This window comes from Callithrix jacchus, chromosome 7, assembly GCF_049354715.1.
Source record: "Callithrix jacchus isolate 240 chromosome 7, calJac240_pri, whole genome shotgun sequence".
Lineage (NCBI taxonomy): Eukaryota > Metazoa > Chordata > Mammalia > Primates > Cebidae > Callithrix > Callithrix jacchus.
The window spans coordinates 74,705,793-74,720,928 of NC_133508.1; the positions used below are offsets into that span (position 1 = coordinate 74,705,793).

At 53.9% G+C, this 15,136-nt stretch overlaps 1 long non-coding RNA gene across 2 annotated transcripts; it reads right to left on the bottom strand.

The window, feature by feature from the left end:
• Nucleotides 1-988: 988 nt before the first annotated feature.
• Nucleotides 989-14,785, bottom strand: LOC118142902 (uncharacterized). 2 transcript variants are annotated; one of them, XR_008482687.2, is made up of 4 exons: nt 12,799-14,785; nt 3,401-11,865; nt 2,606-2,891; nt 989-1,759 (listed from the first exon to the last, which is right to left on the bottom strand). It is a non-coding gene; the product is annotated as an uncharacterized LOC118142902 (long non-coding RNA). The 2 variants fall into 2 exon arrangements; XR_008482686.2 differs by having other exon boundaries at nt 3,401-11,531; nt 11,643-14,785.
• Nucleotides 14,786-15,136: the final 351 nt, after the last annotated feature.

Below are 15,136 nucleotides of genomic sequence, written 5' to 3' on the forward strand. Positions count from 1 at the left end.
ATTCTTGATTTTCCTAGCTCTTGGGCCAGGCCAGGGATGGGGCTAGTAAAGAGAACAAGAAACATACACAACTAGCCGGGCGCGGTGGCTCAAGCATGTAATCCCAGCACTTTGGGAGGCTGAGGAGGGTGGATCATGAGGTCAAGGATGGAGACCATCCTGGTCAACATGGTGAAACCCCATCTCTACAAAAATACAAAAAATTAGCTGGGCATGGTGGCCCGTGCCTGTAATCCCAGCTACTCAGGAGGCTGAGGCAGGAGAATTGCCTAAACCCAGGAGGCGGAGGTTGCGGTGAGCCGAGATCGCGCCATTGCACTCCAGCCTGGGTAACAAGAGCGAAACTCCGTCTCAAAAAGAAAAAAAAAGAAAAAAGAAACATGCACAACTCTCCTGCTGACATTTATGCTGTCCTTTCTGGTCCCTGCAGAGCCTCTCCCCACCCCTCATTCTGTTCAGTAAGAGGATCCAGGGCTGGATACTTCTCTGGTTCCTGAGAGGCAGGCCCTCCCAGAGCCTGAGCTCATCAAAATGCCCACATGCCTTCCTGGGGGCCCAGCGCTCAGAGGGGGCTCAGTAATTATTAGGGCACCCAGGTATCCAGTTTGCCTGTGACAGTTGGTTTCTGATAATCATCCTTCCATTCTCAAACGTTTGCATGAAAAGCCATATGGATCCCTACTAATAATGGTTACCAAAATGATGAAGGTTCAGTTGAGGTAGAGGTAAGGAGGCCGAGAGGGTAGAGTGTGGGAGGGGACTGGGTGTCTTCCAAGGGGAAGCCCTCTGGAAACCTGCCTTCCAGCGCCCCTCATCCTTGCCCAGCTTCCTCAGGGAGGAATGGGTGGGAGGGTCCTTCCCAGGAGGAGTCAGTACTGGGGCAGGGGTCTCTCCTATGGGGCAGCCAGGCTTGTCTGTCCACCGGTGCAGAGGCAGGAGGTGGGGTGGGGGTGGGGGTGGTGATGGGAGCAGAGGATGGGCAGGTAGAGGCTCAGCTGCAGCCTCTGTCTTGGCTGGGGCCAGACTGTAGTATCAGTAGTCTTTTGCCTGCATCTCCGCCCCAGGAACCTGAGGGCTGTGGGAGGAGATAGGGATCAGCGGGAATACCAGAGGTGTGAGGCAGGCATGACCTCACCCAGGGTGTGCCTGCTCTCTGAGCCCTGCCAGGCCACCCTCCACCCGCTCCCAGGTGCCCCCAGGCCGGGTTAGACAACAAGCTTCAGCCAGCCGCGGCAGGGGCGTCCCAACGCGCTGGCTGGGTCCCAGCCAGGCTGAGGCAGGGAACTGGGTAGCCTAGTGCTACTCAGTACTTCTTCTCTAAGCAGCCTATAGTGACCCCTGGGGCCCCAAAGGGGATCTTCTCACCCCTTCACCGCTTGGTCCCTGGGGGCTGGTGCATTTGGGAGAGCAGCAGGGAAGTAGAGCTGGGGCCAGGGAGAGCAATTTAGGACTGGAATTTTGCCATGGACCTGTGGTCCAGAAACAAGGGAAGTCAGTACTCTCAAATAACCAAGGGAACCTGGAGACCTGTGTCATCTTGGGACAGGAGGTGAAAATCAGGAAGAAGTAGGTCCAGCAGTATGGGCAGAAGAATGCCACTGTGTGCCCAGTGTTGTACTCGCAAACATTAACTCAGAAATCACAGGCAGAAAAGCCAGAGGAGACTGTGGGGAGTGTTTACCAAGCCAAATACCTTAAAACACTTCTTGGTAACTTCTGATTCTGGATGAACCCAGAGATTCACACGTGGTAAGGTGGGCTGTTAAAGTCAAGGGGTTGACATGAGCTTGGTGGAGTCCTGGAAACAGGACGCCCACAGCTTCTAGGGAAAGGTGTCCTGTGGGAGGGCTCTCGGAGAAAATATTCCCACCCTTGACTATCTGTTGAGTGCGCTCCAGCCTCCTGGCTAGGGGCCCCTCCCCGCTGCCCATTTATGTCTGAAAGCCCACTCAGGCCCTCCCCACACATGCTCACCTATCCCCATCCCGCTTGTCTACAAGTGCACCCATGCCACCCCTGCACACACTGGTGTCCACCGCCTCCATCCACGCCCATCCCACACCTGCAAGCATGGGAAGCCAAGGGGGCCTTACCCCAGAGCTTTGCACAGAGCACACCCTCAAGACAGGTTTGCATAATGAGTGAGCAGATCCACCTGTGAGCTGTGGCCTTTTCTGGCCATGCTCCTTGTCTGTGGGCTCAGAGTCCCAAACCCAGCAGGGAAGAGGGGCAGATAGCATTTGCCCCAGGCTAAAGGCCATAACCCCTGCTCTCCAGAACATTACCTGGTGGTGGCTTTCCCTGCCTTGTGGATCTGAGCTGCTGTTCAGAGCTCCCTTTCCCTCATGCGCTTATAAGGGACCCCTGGCTGTATCTTGCCTATTGTTCTCTGAGTCATTTTTTGGTTAGCAAATGTTTCCTGGGCTTTCTGTGTGCCTGGCCTTATGCTGAGCTCTGGGGCCCAGAGGCCAGGAGAACAGTTAGCCCATCCCTTAGTCTCTCTGGGGCTTGGCAAGACCCTCAGACTGGCCACTTCTCCGATCTGGGAAGATATGACTCCTGGACCCTTCCCCACCCTCACTCCCATGTCTGCCCTCACACTCACACACTTTTCTCCACCATGTGGCAGCCACCCTCCTCCTTGCCGTTCTCCTCTACCCCCTCCTTTTCCTTCTTCACTCTGCTCTGGCTGGATGACAACACCTGGTGGCCTAGTTGTGTCCTCTTGGTTCTGGGACAGTGGCGGGAGTGTTGCGGAGAGTCTCGGACCCCTCTCTGGCAGCTTACGCTCCTGCTTTGGCACCGGGAGGAGCAGAGCCAGGTGGAACCCATATGAGTTGGTGGAGGTTGTGCCTGCTGGGTTCTGGTTAAGGTCTTGGCTTCTTGAGAGGCTGAAGCATGGCAGGAAGTGGATGGATTAAAAAGGGGCAGGGAGGGGAGGGAGGAGAAAGAGGGGGAGGAAGAAAGAGAGAATGGGAGACAGAAACAAGAGTGAAAGAAAGCTGCAGTGACCGAGAAGTAGAATTGGGACAAATGGACCAATATACCGAGATTCTGACTCTATCACCAGGCACTTCTAAAAGGTCACTGTCGGCCAGGCAGTGGCTCACACCTGTAATCCCAGCACTATGGGAGGCTGAGGTGGGCAGACTGCTTGAGTTCAAAAGTTCGGGACCAGGCTGAGCAACATAGTGAGACTCTGTCTCTACAAAAAATTAACCAGGCCTGTGGTGTGGGCCTGTGGTACCAGCTACTCAAGAGGCTGAGGCTAGATGATCTCTTGAGCCTGGGAAGTGGAGGTTGCAGTGAGGCGAGACTGCGCCTCTGTGCTCCAGCCTGGGTGACGGAGTGAGAACCTGTCAAAAAAAATAAAAATAAAAAAAAATAAAAAATCACTTACTTTTCTTAGGCATGCACTTGGGTCTGTCTCAGTGTGTAGAGAGATGCATGTGTGTGATGCACAGCCTCAGATGGCCTCGGCTCGGGTCCTGTCCCGGACTCCTGCTCCAGCTGGCCACAGTGCCCACCCCTGCTATGAGGGCTGGAAGGTGCCCTCCAGGAGGAGACCTTGGAGAGTGGTCTCTGAGGGCACTCTGAGGGCACGTTTCTCTGAGGGCACTCTGGCTCTGGGATGCTCTCATTTTCCCCTCCATGGCCCCCACCTTGTTGCAGTCTTGACACCCCTCAGCTCAAGGCTTCAGGGAGCTTCAGAGATTGAGGAAATGAACTTTGTAGAAGATTTTGCACATTCTCAGCAGCCTCTGGCTGCACCTCACATGAGCAGCCTTCAGCCTTTCCTCAGATCCTGGATCTCGGGTCACCTTCCTTTGTCCCTGGCTGTGGTCTTGGACCTGATGAGCTCCTTCCTGTTTCCTGTGAGGCTGCCTAGGCAGGGGTGGGACTGGGGGCTCAAGATAAGCAGCTTGACCTCTTCTTCCCAGCTGAACTGTCAAGAAGCTCCCAGACGGCAAGGTTCTGATCCATCCCAATCTGCTCTGCAGGCCTCCCGGGCCCCTCCTTTGCCCTTTGCCTGGGGGACCCCTCCCCAGCCCTGGCCAAGGCCCAAGGGCCCTGCTAAGGTCACAAGCAATCTCCTAAACATAACAAGGGATCATGGCAGAAGGAGAGAGTCCCTTTGTGTCCTCACAGCACAGCACGCACCCGCCCCAGGACACAGGGGCCCTGGCAGCCTCCAGCCTGGTTATCTGATTTGGGGGCTGATGGGGTTTCTAATGGAAAACAATATGGTAATTTCAGAATGTTCCTGATTAGATGAAAATGATATTGCATCAAAGTTACTTCCTTAATTTATTCAGAAAATAACAAGAGAGAATTCTCTCCTAAGATCCTTAATTAAACCAGAGCTTCCACTGCAGGCAAAGCAAGCTCTGAGCTCCAGGTGTGGGGAACAAAGGCCACTACTGGCATGAATCTCTGAGGGGCTGCCCTTGGCTGTGGGGTCGGGGCAGGTCTTTACCCAGATAGGCTGCCCATTCTGCCAGGAGGGGCGCTGTCAGAGAGAGGGCACAGGATGAGGCTCTCTCTGCTGCAGGGGCCAGTGGGGCGGTCATCTTAGACTCATTCCGGTTCTGTCCTGCCTGCCTGTCTTCTCTAGCTCCACCCTGCTGGGTCCCCAGTGATCCTGATCCATGGAGACTCAGAAAGCTGGGGTGGCAGAGCTGGGAGCCCAGGGCGTCTTCAAGACATAGGCCAGCTGGGTGAGCATGGAAGACGCTGGTAGAGCTGGTTAGGATCTGCACTGGGTCAGCTTGGGGCAGTTGGCACACCCGAAAAGCCTTCACCAAAGAGGCTCCGATTTGAGAGGGAGAGGCAGGGCTAAGAGAAAGAACAAGATGCTGAAGCATCTGGACAGCGACAGGGGGAAGGAAGCTGTGGCCGCTCTTAGGCCTGAAGGGGCAAGGGAAGGAAAGACAGAGGAGGGGCCACTGGACAGAGCTGGGGCCCTAGAATGGCTCAGACAGTGCCTGAATGCAGTGAGTCAGAGAGGAGATGGGGGACACGTTCCCAACCTGTTTCTTTTCCTGCTCTTGATTCCTTGCTGGTGCCACATATTAGCTGGCCTGGACTGGAAGCCAAAGGGTGGGAAAGCCTGGGTGACACACTTCCTAGGGATGGCCCCTGGAGGCTCAGAACAGGGTTGAAAGTGAATCTGGGGACAGAGCAAGTGCAGCTTCCAAGGTGATGTAAACAACCTTTCATTTGTCTGATACTTCAGATGCACCAGCACATTCTCATCCATTTTCCTTGTCATTCTCTGCAATAGCCCTAAGTATACATTTTTGTCTCCAAGAGGAAGTAGGCTCAGAGAGGTCAAGTGATGTCCCTGAAATCACACAGTGGGGAGGTGATGGATTTGAATTCCATTCTGCTTTACTCCAACTTCCACCCCTTTCCCCCAATTAGATGCTTGGGGGGAAAGTGCTAGTCTGAGCTGGGTGTTACAAAGGCTCCTGATGTGTAAGGGCCCTGTCTAGAAGCTTCTGTGAGACCATGAGGGAAGTCCTGCCTCCTGCCCATGACTGAAGGTCTAGTATGTCCTTGGCACTTTGCAGACCAGACTACAGCAAACTCCCCAGGAAACAAAAATCTCTAATTTGAGTGGAACCTCCTATTCCTGGGTCTGCTATAGGTGGTCAGGGGGTGTGAATCTGGGATCCGCTGGAGCAAGAGCTGAAAAAGGAGGCATCATTCCTGAGCTGGAAGCATTTTGGAAGGAACTCCCCCTCTTCCCAGGGACCAACTCTGTGTGTCCACAGGCCTGCCGGTTACACTGCATCAGCCTTAGCCCTTCCCCACCAGACACCAGCACTCCACCTACTGAGCAGTGTTGCAGGGGCCAGGACTGGCTGGGGATTTGTGTATCTAATCCTCTGGGTGGCAGGAGGAACCTGGGTGGGGTTCTTGGGAAGCTTTTGACTTTGAACTCTGATGTGGCAGATGGGTAGAGAGATAGAAACCAGGGCTCTGAAACTGACTGAGAAGGACCACAATGTGCAAGGTTTCTGAGGGTGGGGAGGCTGGCGAGGCACATGTGTGTGCTTGTATGCATGGGTGTGCGTGTAGTATACATCAGCACATATGTGTGAGGATGTGTGCACAAGAGAGAGAATTCTTCGGTCATTGGAGATCAAAGGGTCAAGGTCCAAGGAAGCAGGGCTTGGATGGACTATGCAAGGCGGTAATAATAGAAGCAAGTAACGTTTATCTAACACTGTATGACAAGCCTCTTCCAGGCCCTTTACATATGTTAACTATTTTAATCCTTGCAACCAATTTAGGAGGTAGATACTATTATTACCCCATTTTAAAGGTGAGGACACTGAGACACAGAGTGGTTTCATGATGAGCCCCAATATAGGAGCTAGGATTTGGGCCCAGGCCCAAGTCTTGACCACTGAGGGGCACTGTGTGCCCCAGCCTTGGAGGGCATGGTCCTGGACCCTGCCTCCTGCACGTGGCTACTGGACTACTACTTTGATGCTCTCTCTGGGTGTTATGCTCTTTGTCCCCAGCGGGTCTGTTTTGGGGAGGTGTGAAGTTGATCCCACAAAGTTCAAGTATCAGGCAGGAAGTTGTAACTGAGCCAAAGCAGGGAGGTGTCAAAGAAGCTTGGGTTTGGGGGTCATTCATCCTGTATGGTGGGTTTATGAGGTGCAGGGGGATGAGGCAGACAAGTGAGCAGGGGTGATGTGTAAAGGGATTTTGTCAGCCAGACTAAGTCATGACACCTCCATCCTATAGCATAGGGGCAGGAGCCCTGGATAAGGGTTTCACACAGGAGAGTGGCATGATCGTCCTGGAAGGCTCCCTCTGGTGCAGTGTGGACTGGGGCAGGAGAGATTGGAGGCTGAGCAGCTGATGAGCTGAGTAATGCCAAAATCTCCAGGCAAAAGGTGATAAAGCCTGGGCTGGGTCAGGAGGTAGAACTGGGGAGATGCTATTAAGAGGTAGAAGTACTGGGTGTGGTGGCTCACGCCTGTAATCTCAGAACTTTGGGAGGCTGAGGCGAGTGGATCTCACCTAAGGTCGGGAGTTCAAGACCAGCCTGGTCTCTACTGAAAATACAAAAATTAGCTGGTGTGGTGGCACGTGCCTGTAGTCACAGCTACTTGGGAGGCTGAGGCAGGAGAATTGCTTGAACCCCAGAGGTAGAGGTTGCAGTGAGCCAAGATGACGCCACTGCAATCCAGCCTGGGTGAGACTCTGTCTCAAAAAAAATAAATAAATAAATAAGAGAAGCCTCAGTCAGTGTTTGGGGATAGACTGGACCCGGTGGGGTGGGGGAAGGGAGTCGCTGAGAAGGACCCCTAGATTTTTGGATACCTGGGTGGGTAGGAGTCAAAGGAAGAAGAGCAGCTCCTGTTAGTCCCATAGGTCCCTCAAGGCAACAGGGAAGTCTGTGACCTGGTGGCTGAGGCTCAGCTACCCCGAGGAACCCAGGAAAAGTGAGCAGGGTGGCTTTCCCTAGGCCAGAGTATCACATGGCCCTGGAGAGACTGGATCAGCCCTGGATTCTTTCCTGCTGGACACCAGAGGCTAGGGAGGCAGGAGGTCAGAGGCATGGCAGTGGACAAATCAGGAAATGTGGGGCAGGGATTGGTTTCCTTTGGAGTCATTTTTATTTTCCTTAGACTCCTCTGTTTCTAAAAGACTCAAACAGGAGACAGCAGGAGCAGAAAAGCCATATATCATTCATTCTTTTTTATTTTTTTGATGAAGTCTCACTCTATCACCCAGGCTAGAGTGCAGTGGCACAATCTCATCTCGGTACAACTTATGCTTCCTGGGCTCAGGTGATCCCCCTGCCTCAACCTCAAGAATAGCTGGGAATACAGGCACGTGCCGCCACACCTTGCTAATTTTTGTATTTTCCTAGAGATGGTTTTCAACTCCTGACCTCAAGTGATCCACCCACCTTGGCCTCCCAAAGTTCTGGGATTACAGACATGAGCCACCACACCTGGCCTCATCATTTATTCTTAAGACTGAAATTCCAGAGAAGCCCTGTGGTACAGTGGTTAGAGCTCTCATTCTGCGGTTAGCTGCACTTCACATTCCAAAGTGATCACTTTGTAGCTGTGTGTTCTTGGACAAATCACTCTACCTCTCTGAGCCTTAGTTTCCTCATCTGGCAGTTAGGGATCATTGTAACACATACTTCATGGGCTCGTTGCCAAGTTTAAGGTAGTGAAGGCCCTCCACTGCAGCTCGTTATGATGCTCAGATCTGTGCAGGGTGACTGGGAACAGGGCTGCCATAGCATGTCTTCTAGGAGACCTCCCCCCTCCACAGGCAGGGGACACAGCTATTCTTTTGGGACTGGGGATGGGGAAGAAAGGGAGGGATGCCCATAAGTCTTTACTATCTGGCAATTCCAGGCTCTGCCTCTTCTTTGCAATCCTGGGGGAAAAACAATGGCAGTCCCCTCCCCCTACCATCTCCCCTGCCTGGACGTAGGCCTCCCCAGATGGGGTCTGGACCCTCCACGTCTCAGCCTTTCGCCCTGGCTGCTGACAGTGCCCAGCCTCTCCCCCACTCTACTCCCCCCAGGGCAGTGCCTCAACCCCAGCTGCCCAGTGCCTGCAGGCCGAAACTCGAAGCCAGGGCAAGTGGTCCCTGAGCGCTGGGATGACCCAGAGGGAGTTCTGAGCTCAGGGCAGGACCCAGCCTTGCCGCAGACCCTTCTACCTCCTTCCAAGGTCAGAGCCCACAGTCAGAGCCCAGCAGAGGGTAGTCAATTACCCTCTCCTCCTGGCTTCAGTTCCGGAAGCGAGGGGCCTGACCCCCAGGCTGAACTCAGCTCTTACCCCAACCCCAACTCAGAGAGTTTGCTGGCAGCAGCCTGGATGACTTTGGTGTAGTTTCTGTGGTTTAATAAGCTACAAAACGACATTATTTTAAGCCAATCTGGATATAGCACAAAAACTCTCACCCCGTCTGTTCTGTGAAACTCAGATACCCTGACGAGAACACAGCTCACAACCAACTAATACAATATTCTACTGGGCGCGCTGTCAGCGGGCCCCACGCGGGAGCCGGCTCCCGGAGGACGGCCTAGCCGCGCAGCGCAGGCCGAGGAGAGAGGCGGTGGCCGGGGCGGCGGAGCAGGCGGAGGGCTCAGGGCCCAGGCGGGGGCCTCACGGAGTTGTGGGGGCTGTCTGTCTTCTCCCTGAGCAGCTGGGGCCAGCCACACACAAACCCCTCACGGCTCCCCTACCCCCCTGCACAGGGACGCGGGGAGGAGAGGAGAGAGGAGAGGAGAGAAGAGAAGAGGAGAAGAGAGGAGAGAAGAGGAGAGGAGAGGAGAGGAGAGGCGCATTCTGGCCTGCTGACAGCAGTTCTACTCCCACAACTCACATATGTCTGATTCCGAAGCAGGGAAGTGTGTCCAACACACCCAATGCAAAGACAGGTTGTTGAATATTTTTTCTCTCATCACTAAAAAGGATTCCCTGCTGGGTGCAATCAAGATCCATAAACTCGCGGCTCGAGTCGGTGTGAAAGCAGCGCTCCAGCCCAGACTCCCTCGCTGGCGCTAAATGCAGGCTCCGGGCGGGCGGAGATGCGCCGGCATCCGCTAGCAGCCTGGCCTTGCGACCGCCAGTTCCCGGCACATTAGGCAGTGCGCTTATTTTGGGCTCCGCTTCAGTGGATTAACTTTCAGTGTAAAGTTTTGGAGCTCGGGCACCGTCCCCGTGACACTGCCCCCCCGCTCCCCGCCTTTCGGTGGGTACCAAACTTTACAGAGCTAGAGTCAAGGCGAGCTGGCTGGGTTCTCAGCAGTTCTGGGGTTCGGGGGGCGGGGCTGCCCCCCTGGCAGCTCGGAGAGCACCCCAGCTGGCTAACTCAGCCTGCCTCAGTGGGGAGAAAGTGCCAAGGCCTCTCTCCGGGACAGAGACACTGAGCTTGCAGGCTTTGATGCTTTTGCAAGGTTCCCGTGGGGGTCTGATCTGGGCTGGACTCCTCTCACTTCTGCTGGTGATGGCAGGTGGCAAGCCTGGTACCACCTCCCCCCACTCACTGGCTCCCTCCTGCCTCGGGGACAGGAACCCGGGATACATCCTGGAGGCTGGAATCCTGTTGTTTCTATGAAGATAAGGGTGCCTTCTTTCTTCTGAGATGCCTTCCCCATCCCTCAAGTGGGGAGGCAGAAAGGGAAGTGGCAGGAGACTTAGTTGGGCCATAGGAGAGCCCCAGGGAAGCTGAGGGGACAGAGAGAGGAGGTGAGGGAGAGGAGAAAAGGGAATATGGCCAGCCCCTAGACTCCTTTCTGTTGCCTTGGGAAGGAGGAGATTGGGGCTCTTTCTCTCCCCCAACCACATGCTCAGTGACCGTCTGCTGGGAGGTGTTTTCAGATCCAGTGGTTTAAAACTCTGGTTCCTATGAATTATTAAGAAGCAACTGAAAGTGTTGTCTTCAGAAAAGTCCCTTTCTTCTCTTAGCATCCCATTTTCTGGGGGCCTAGGATGTGCCATTTAAAACCAGAGTGAGCTTCAGCAGAAACAACATACAGGGTGAAACAGTGCAGGGAGAGCACCCAGGCTCTACAGGGTGTGGACCATGTTATTTACTCACCGATTCATTCCGACACATCATCAGGGCTGACTTTGTGTAGGTTACTGGATGGGGGCTTTGGGAGGCACAGCCTGGGAAAGGAGAGTAGATGCATACCCGTTCACGAATTTGTTCATTTATTAACACCAAGCATGAGCCAGACACTGTGTTTGGGCGCCGAGCACAAGCAGATGCAGTCTGACTATGAAGCAGAATGTGCAAAGGGCTGCGAAGGAGAGAAGGGGCATGGGGATTGGGCTGCCCCGAGCCTCTGCAGGCCGTGCTGTCCAGGTCCTCTCCCAGCTATGAGGCCATGCTGAGTGAAGGCTGGACAGACCACAACACCTTTGGGGCCTGCATCCTTTTAAGCTTTGCACCAGCTTGCAGAAGCCCACAGGGTGCAATCACTGTGCCTCAAAGTTATAGCAAAGCAAAACCCAAGGATGAGAAAGAGGCAATGTTGAGGTAGTTTGGGGGAGCCCTGGATTTAAAAAATCTCTTATTTCCACTCATATCAGAAAAATCACTCTCTTTCAACCCCCTCCCCCACTTTTTCTGCTCTCTCTCTCTCTCTCTCTCTCTCTCTCTCTCTCTCTCTCTCTCTCTCCAAGAGATCAGCACATTGCAAAGACAGGTTGTTGAATATTTTCTCTCTCATCACTAAGAAGGCCTCCCTGCTGGGTGTAATCAAGAACCATAAACTCGCCTTGCGGCTCCAGTCAGTGTGAATCGAGCCCCAGTCAGCTTTCCTTGATTCAGACATGCTCTGGCTCTGGCGGACTGACAGCATGGGCCAGGCCGGTGGGTGACGGCCAGACTGCTCTCCCATATGCATCTGAAGGGGCGGCAGCCAGTGGGGCTGGGTCTCCCAAACTCTCCGCCACCAGCTTTGTAATGACCTGGCATGGAATTCAGAGCGCCTCTTCTGAAAGGTCAGGAAGGAGAGAAATCAATGCCTGCAAACAGGGAATCGGTGCATTGACAGGTGCCACGGGCACTCCTTGGCCCTCACCCCATGTCCACAGGTCCCTGGGGAGAGGAGACACAGACAGAATGACCTCTCAGACCTGGCAGTTATTTCTGATGGGCAGCCCAACCAGATGGCTTTCTCTGGTTTCTAGAATTGTTCCTTTCAAGGTAGAAGAGGCCATGGACCTGGTGTTGCCCCAGTGGTCTAGGGTGGGGCTGGAGGGTGGGGATATGGGAATAAGAGGGGAGAGTGAAGGAGAGGCACCGGGAGAGCCTGGCTGATGGCTGGTCAGCTGCTAAGGGTGCTGTCCCATTCTTTGTCTGTAAAGGCAGGAATAGCAATGGTAAGAAGTCTTCAGAGAGAAAGCTAGAGAGAAGACTTTCCCATCTTTCCTTGACTTTCTGACTCTGACAGTGTCACTGCCACTGCCACTGCCTGGACCCCTGGACCAGATGGTCCCTCCTCCCTGACTCAAGAGCTGCTTCTAATATTCCTTTCAAAAGGTACCCTCCTCTTGCCAGCCAGCAAACCTTTTGGACACCCGAGCGGTTTCCCAAATGCGCCTTGTACATTTCCACCTCCAGGCCTTTGTGTTTGCCATTTTCCCTGCCAGGCAGGCCCTCTCTTCCTGCTCTGTCTCGTGAGCTCTGACCTGTCTTTCCAGGCTCTGTGGAAACATCTCCTCTTTTGAGGAGCTTTATCCCACAAGGCCGAGGTAATCCATGCTCCCTGGAGAACTGCAATTCAGCCCTTAACTTACAACATAGTGAGGATCTGTCCCCCTGCCCTCTGGGTGAGGGCAACCCCTCTAGGGTTGGGACTGAGTCTGACTCAGCTTTATGCACCCAGAGCCCAGCATGGAGCTTGTTGGGATGAACAGCATCAGAAATTTCATCACTGTTTCAACACCGCTCTGTGTCTCTACCTGCCCACCTGTGTACCTGCAAACCTGTGTGCCTGAGTGGGAGAGTGTGCCCTGGTTTCCACATATCAGTCTGTTGCAGGAATGTCTTTCTGCCCACCCCTCCCTTCTCCACCCTCCAAACCAGGTAGGGAGCTCCTTGAGGGCAGGGTGAGCTCTGCCTCATCTCTGAAAGCACAAATACAAAGTGGGAGCTGGTAGAGCTCTGTGGACCCGGGTCCAGAATTTGCTAAAAGGGACCTGCTCAGGCAGGAGCTCTCTAAGCAGGGTTGCTGTTGTGGGTTCCCGTGAAGGGTCTGGGCAAGTCCCTGTGCAGGGATCAAATGCTCACTCTTCATGGGGTGGGAAGGTCCTTTGCATTCAAACATGGAGAAGCGGTGGCCCCAGAATCTGCAGGCTCAGCCTCAGGGGCTGGCTCTCCACGCTGGGTCTTCACATTCCCATTAGCCTGCTGCGGGGTTAGCCCTGGGGCTCTTCTCCCAGCACTGCCAAATTCTATGCCTCTGCAGAACAAAGGGCAGGTAGGTTCTGCTGCTGCCTCCGTAGCCTCCCTTGGGAGGCCGGGAGCCGGAACTCAGACAAAGCGAGGGTTTCCTCTCAGGCAGACAGCTCGCCCGCCCTCCTGCCTTTGCAGAGGCCAGGGAGATATTGCCCACCAGCTTCAGGGCTCTCCTAACTCTTTCAAGACAATCACTTTATTTATATGAGTTTGTTTAAAAAACCTGCAGACGATCCACCACGGGACCTCTCCGACCGGCTCAGCTTGGTTCTCTCCTATCCTCCGAGTCCATAACTCTTAGTCTTTTGATTCTCCCAGTCCACAAACTATAAAAATCTTATTTCTATAAGGTCTTTTATGGTTACCAAGATAGTCAATAGTGTCATTTTCATTCATATCATTCTGCAGGGAAGTTAGAGGAAACGAACCAGACAGAGGAGAGCTATAAATAAGGTTCAGCTACACAAGGCCCCAAGCGGATCCCACTATGTTCTTTTAAAACTACTCATGCACAGAATACACACACACGACATACACATATGCACACATATGCCCAGCCATGCTACAGACAGGTGCACACGAACTCATCCATGCACACAGGATGCTTTGTCTGCATGCTGCTTGCACGTACACATGCATGTGCATGTATGTGCTTGCACCATCCGGCAGTTTTAGAAAAAAGCTCTTGATGGGATTTGCCTGGCTTTGAAGGGCCAAGAGCAGGCAGCAGTACTTGCTGCGGCGAGATGGGGGGAACTGAAGCAGGCCAGCTCAGAGAACGCATTCCAAAGCCATGAACTGCGAGGCTGGGCAGGCGGCCATCCATGAGCTCATGTGTGGGGAGCTTTGGAATTCCCGCCAGCACAGGAGCTGGCTCTGGCCTGAGCAGCAGGGGCAGCTGCCCAGCCAGCACTGGGAACCCTGGGCCATTCTCAGGGCTTCCTCTGACTGTCTCTTGGTGTCATCTGAGGGCTGAACCCCTCATTCTTTGGAGGAGAGCCAGCCAGCTTTGCCATTCTGGTTGGAACTTGCCACCACACCTGATTGTCCACAGCCCTGCTACCCACAGCTTTGCCTTCAGGGTGGGACCCCAGAGGAGGAGTCTAAGTGTGACCCTGGAACAGAAAGCAGGAAGCTCCACAGGCACTGAGGCCCATGTGGAGGCAGAGAGAGAGCTGGCAAGTCTGAATGCTGGGGCAGAAGGGTGTTGGCCCAGACGGGACCAAGCAAAGATGGAGGGGGCAGGCCCAGGCCCAGGCCCGGGGAAGAGGGAGTGTTCCCCCAGGTAAATGTCATGGGGTCTCTGTCCCAAGCTGCCAAGAGAGCAGGTAGGGGAAATGAGGAGCTGCATGGCTGGTGCCAGAGAACTGTGCTCTCTTTAGAGAATTCCAGGCTCATTGGCATGGGGTGCAGAGGAAGGAACGGGCACTGGTGTCAAGAGGTGTGGGTTCTAGCACTGACTAACTGTACACTGCTGCCCTTTGTGATGATGGCAGACACCCACTCAGGGCCTCTGTACCCTTGTGAATCATAAGGAGGGATGAGGTCTCAGGCGCCTCCTAGTTAGGGAACCACTGGTGGACTCGCCACACTTCAAGGTTCCAGGGCAGGTGTCTCCTTCATTTCCCCACCTGCAGAATGGGGCTAATGATTTTTCACTGTCAGCAACATCCCAGGGATGCTGTGAGGGGAAAGGGGCAAAAGTCCAGGCATACGGATGAGCTTATTTGGGAACTGGTGCCTTTGGAACTCCTAAGGAATGCAACCCATCAGGGTGCCCAAGACCTTGAAAAGGATTCCCTCCCACCCCCAGCTTTTTCTTCCTCCTTACTACTCAGCACCCCCTGCCCTCCCCCAGCACGAGAGAGCTCAGAATAGAGCCCAGGACTCTGAGCTCAAGGCCTTGGAATTCCTCTATTTCCCTACTGCCTTCTTCAAGGGAACTATTAATTGTAATTTAAGCCTCCCAAGTTAAAAGCAGTGTGCAGATTTAAGGATTCTTTCATCCCAATTACACATCGTTTCTGGCTGCACTTTAGTGCCAGGCTTTTATCTGTTGTTCTGGGGAATCACTTATCGGCCAGAGCAGCGGGCTCCACACAGATTGCTGCCTGATTATGTTTAATGGCAAATGGAGAGTTAACTCTCCTCCATCCCCAGAGCTGTGTCG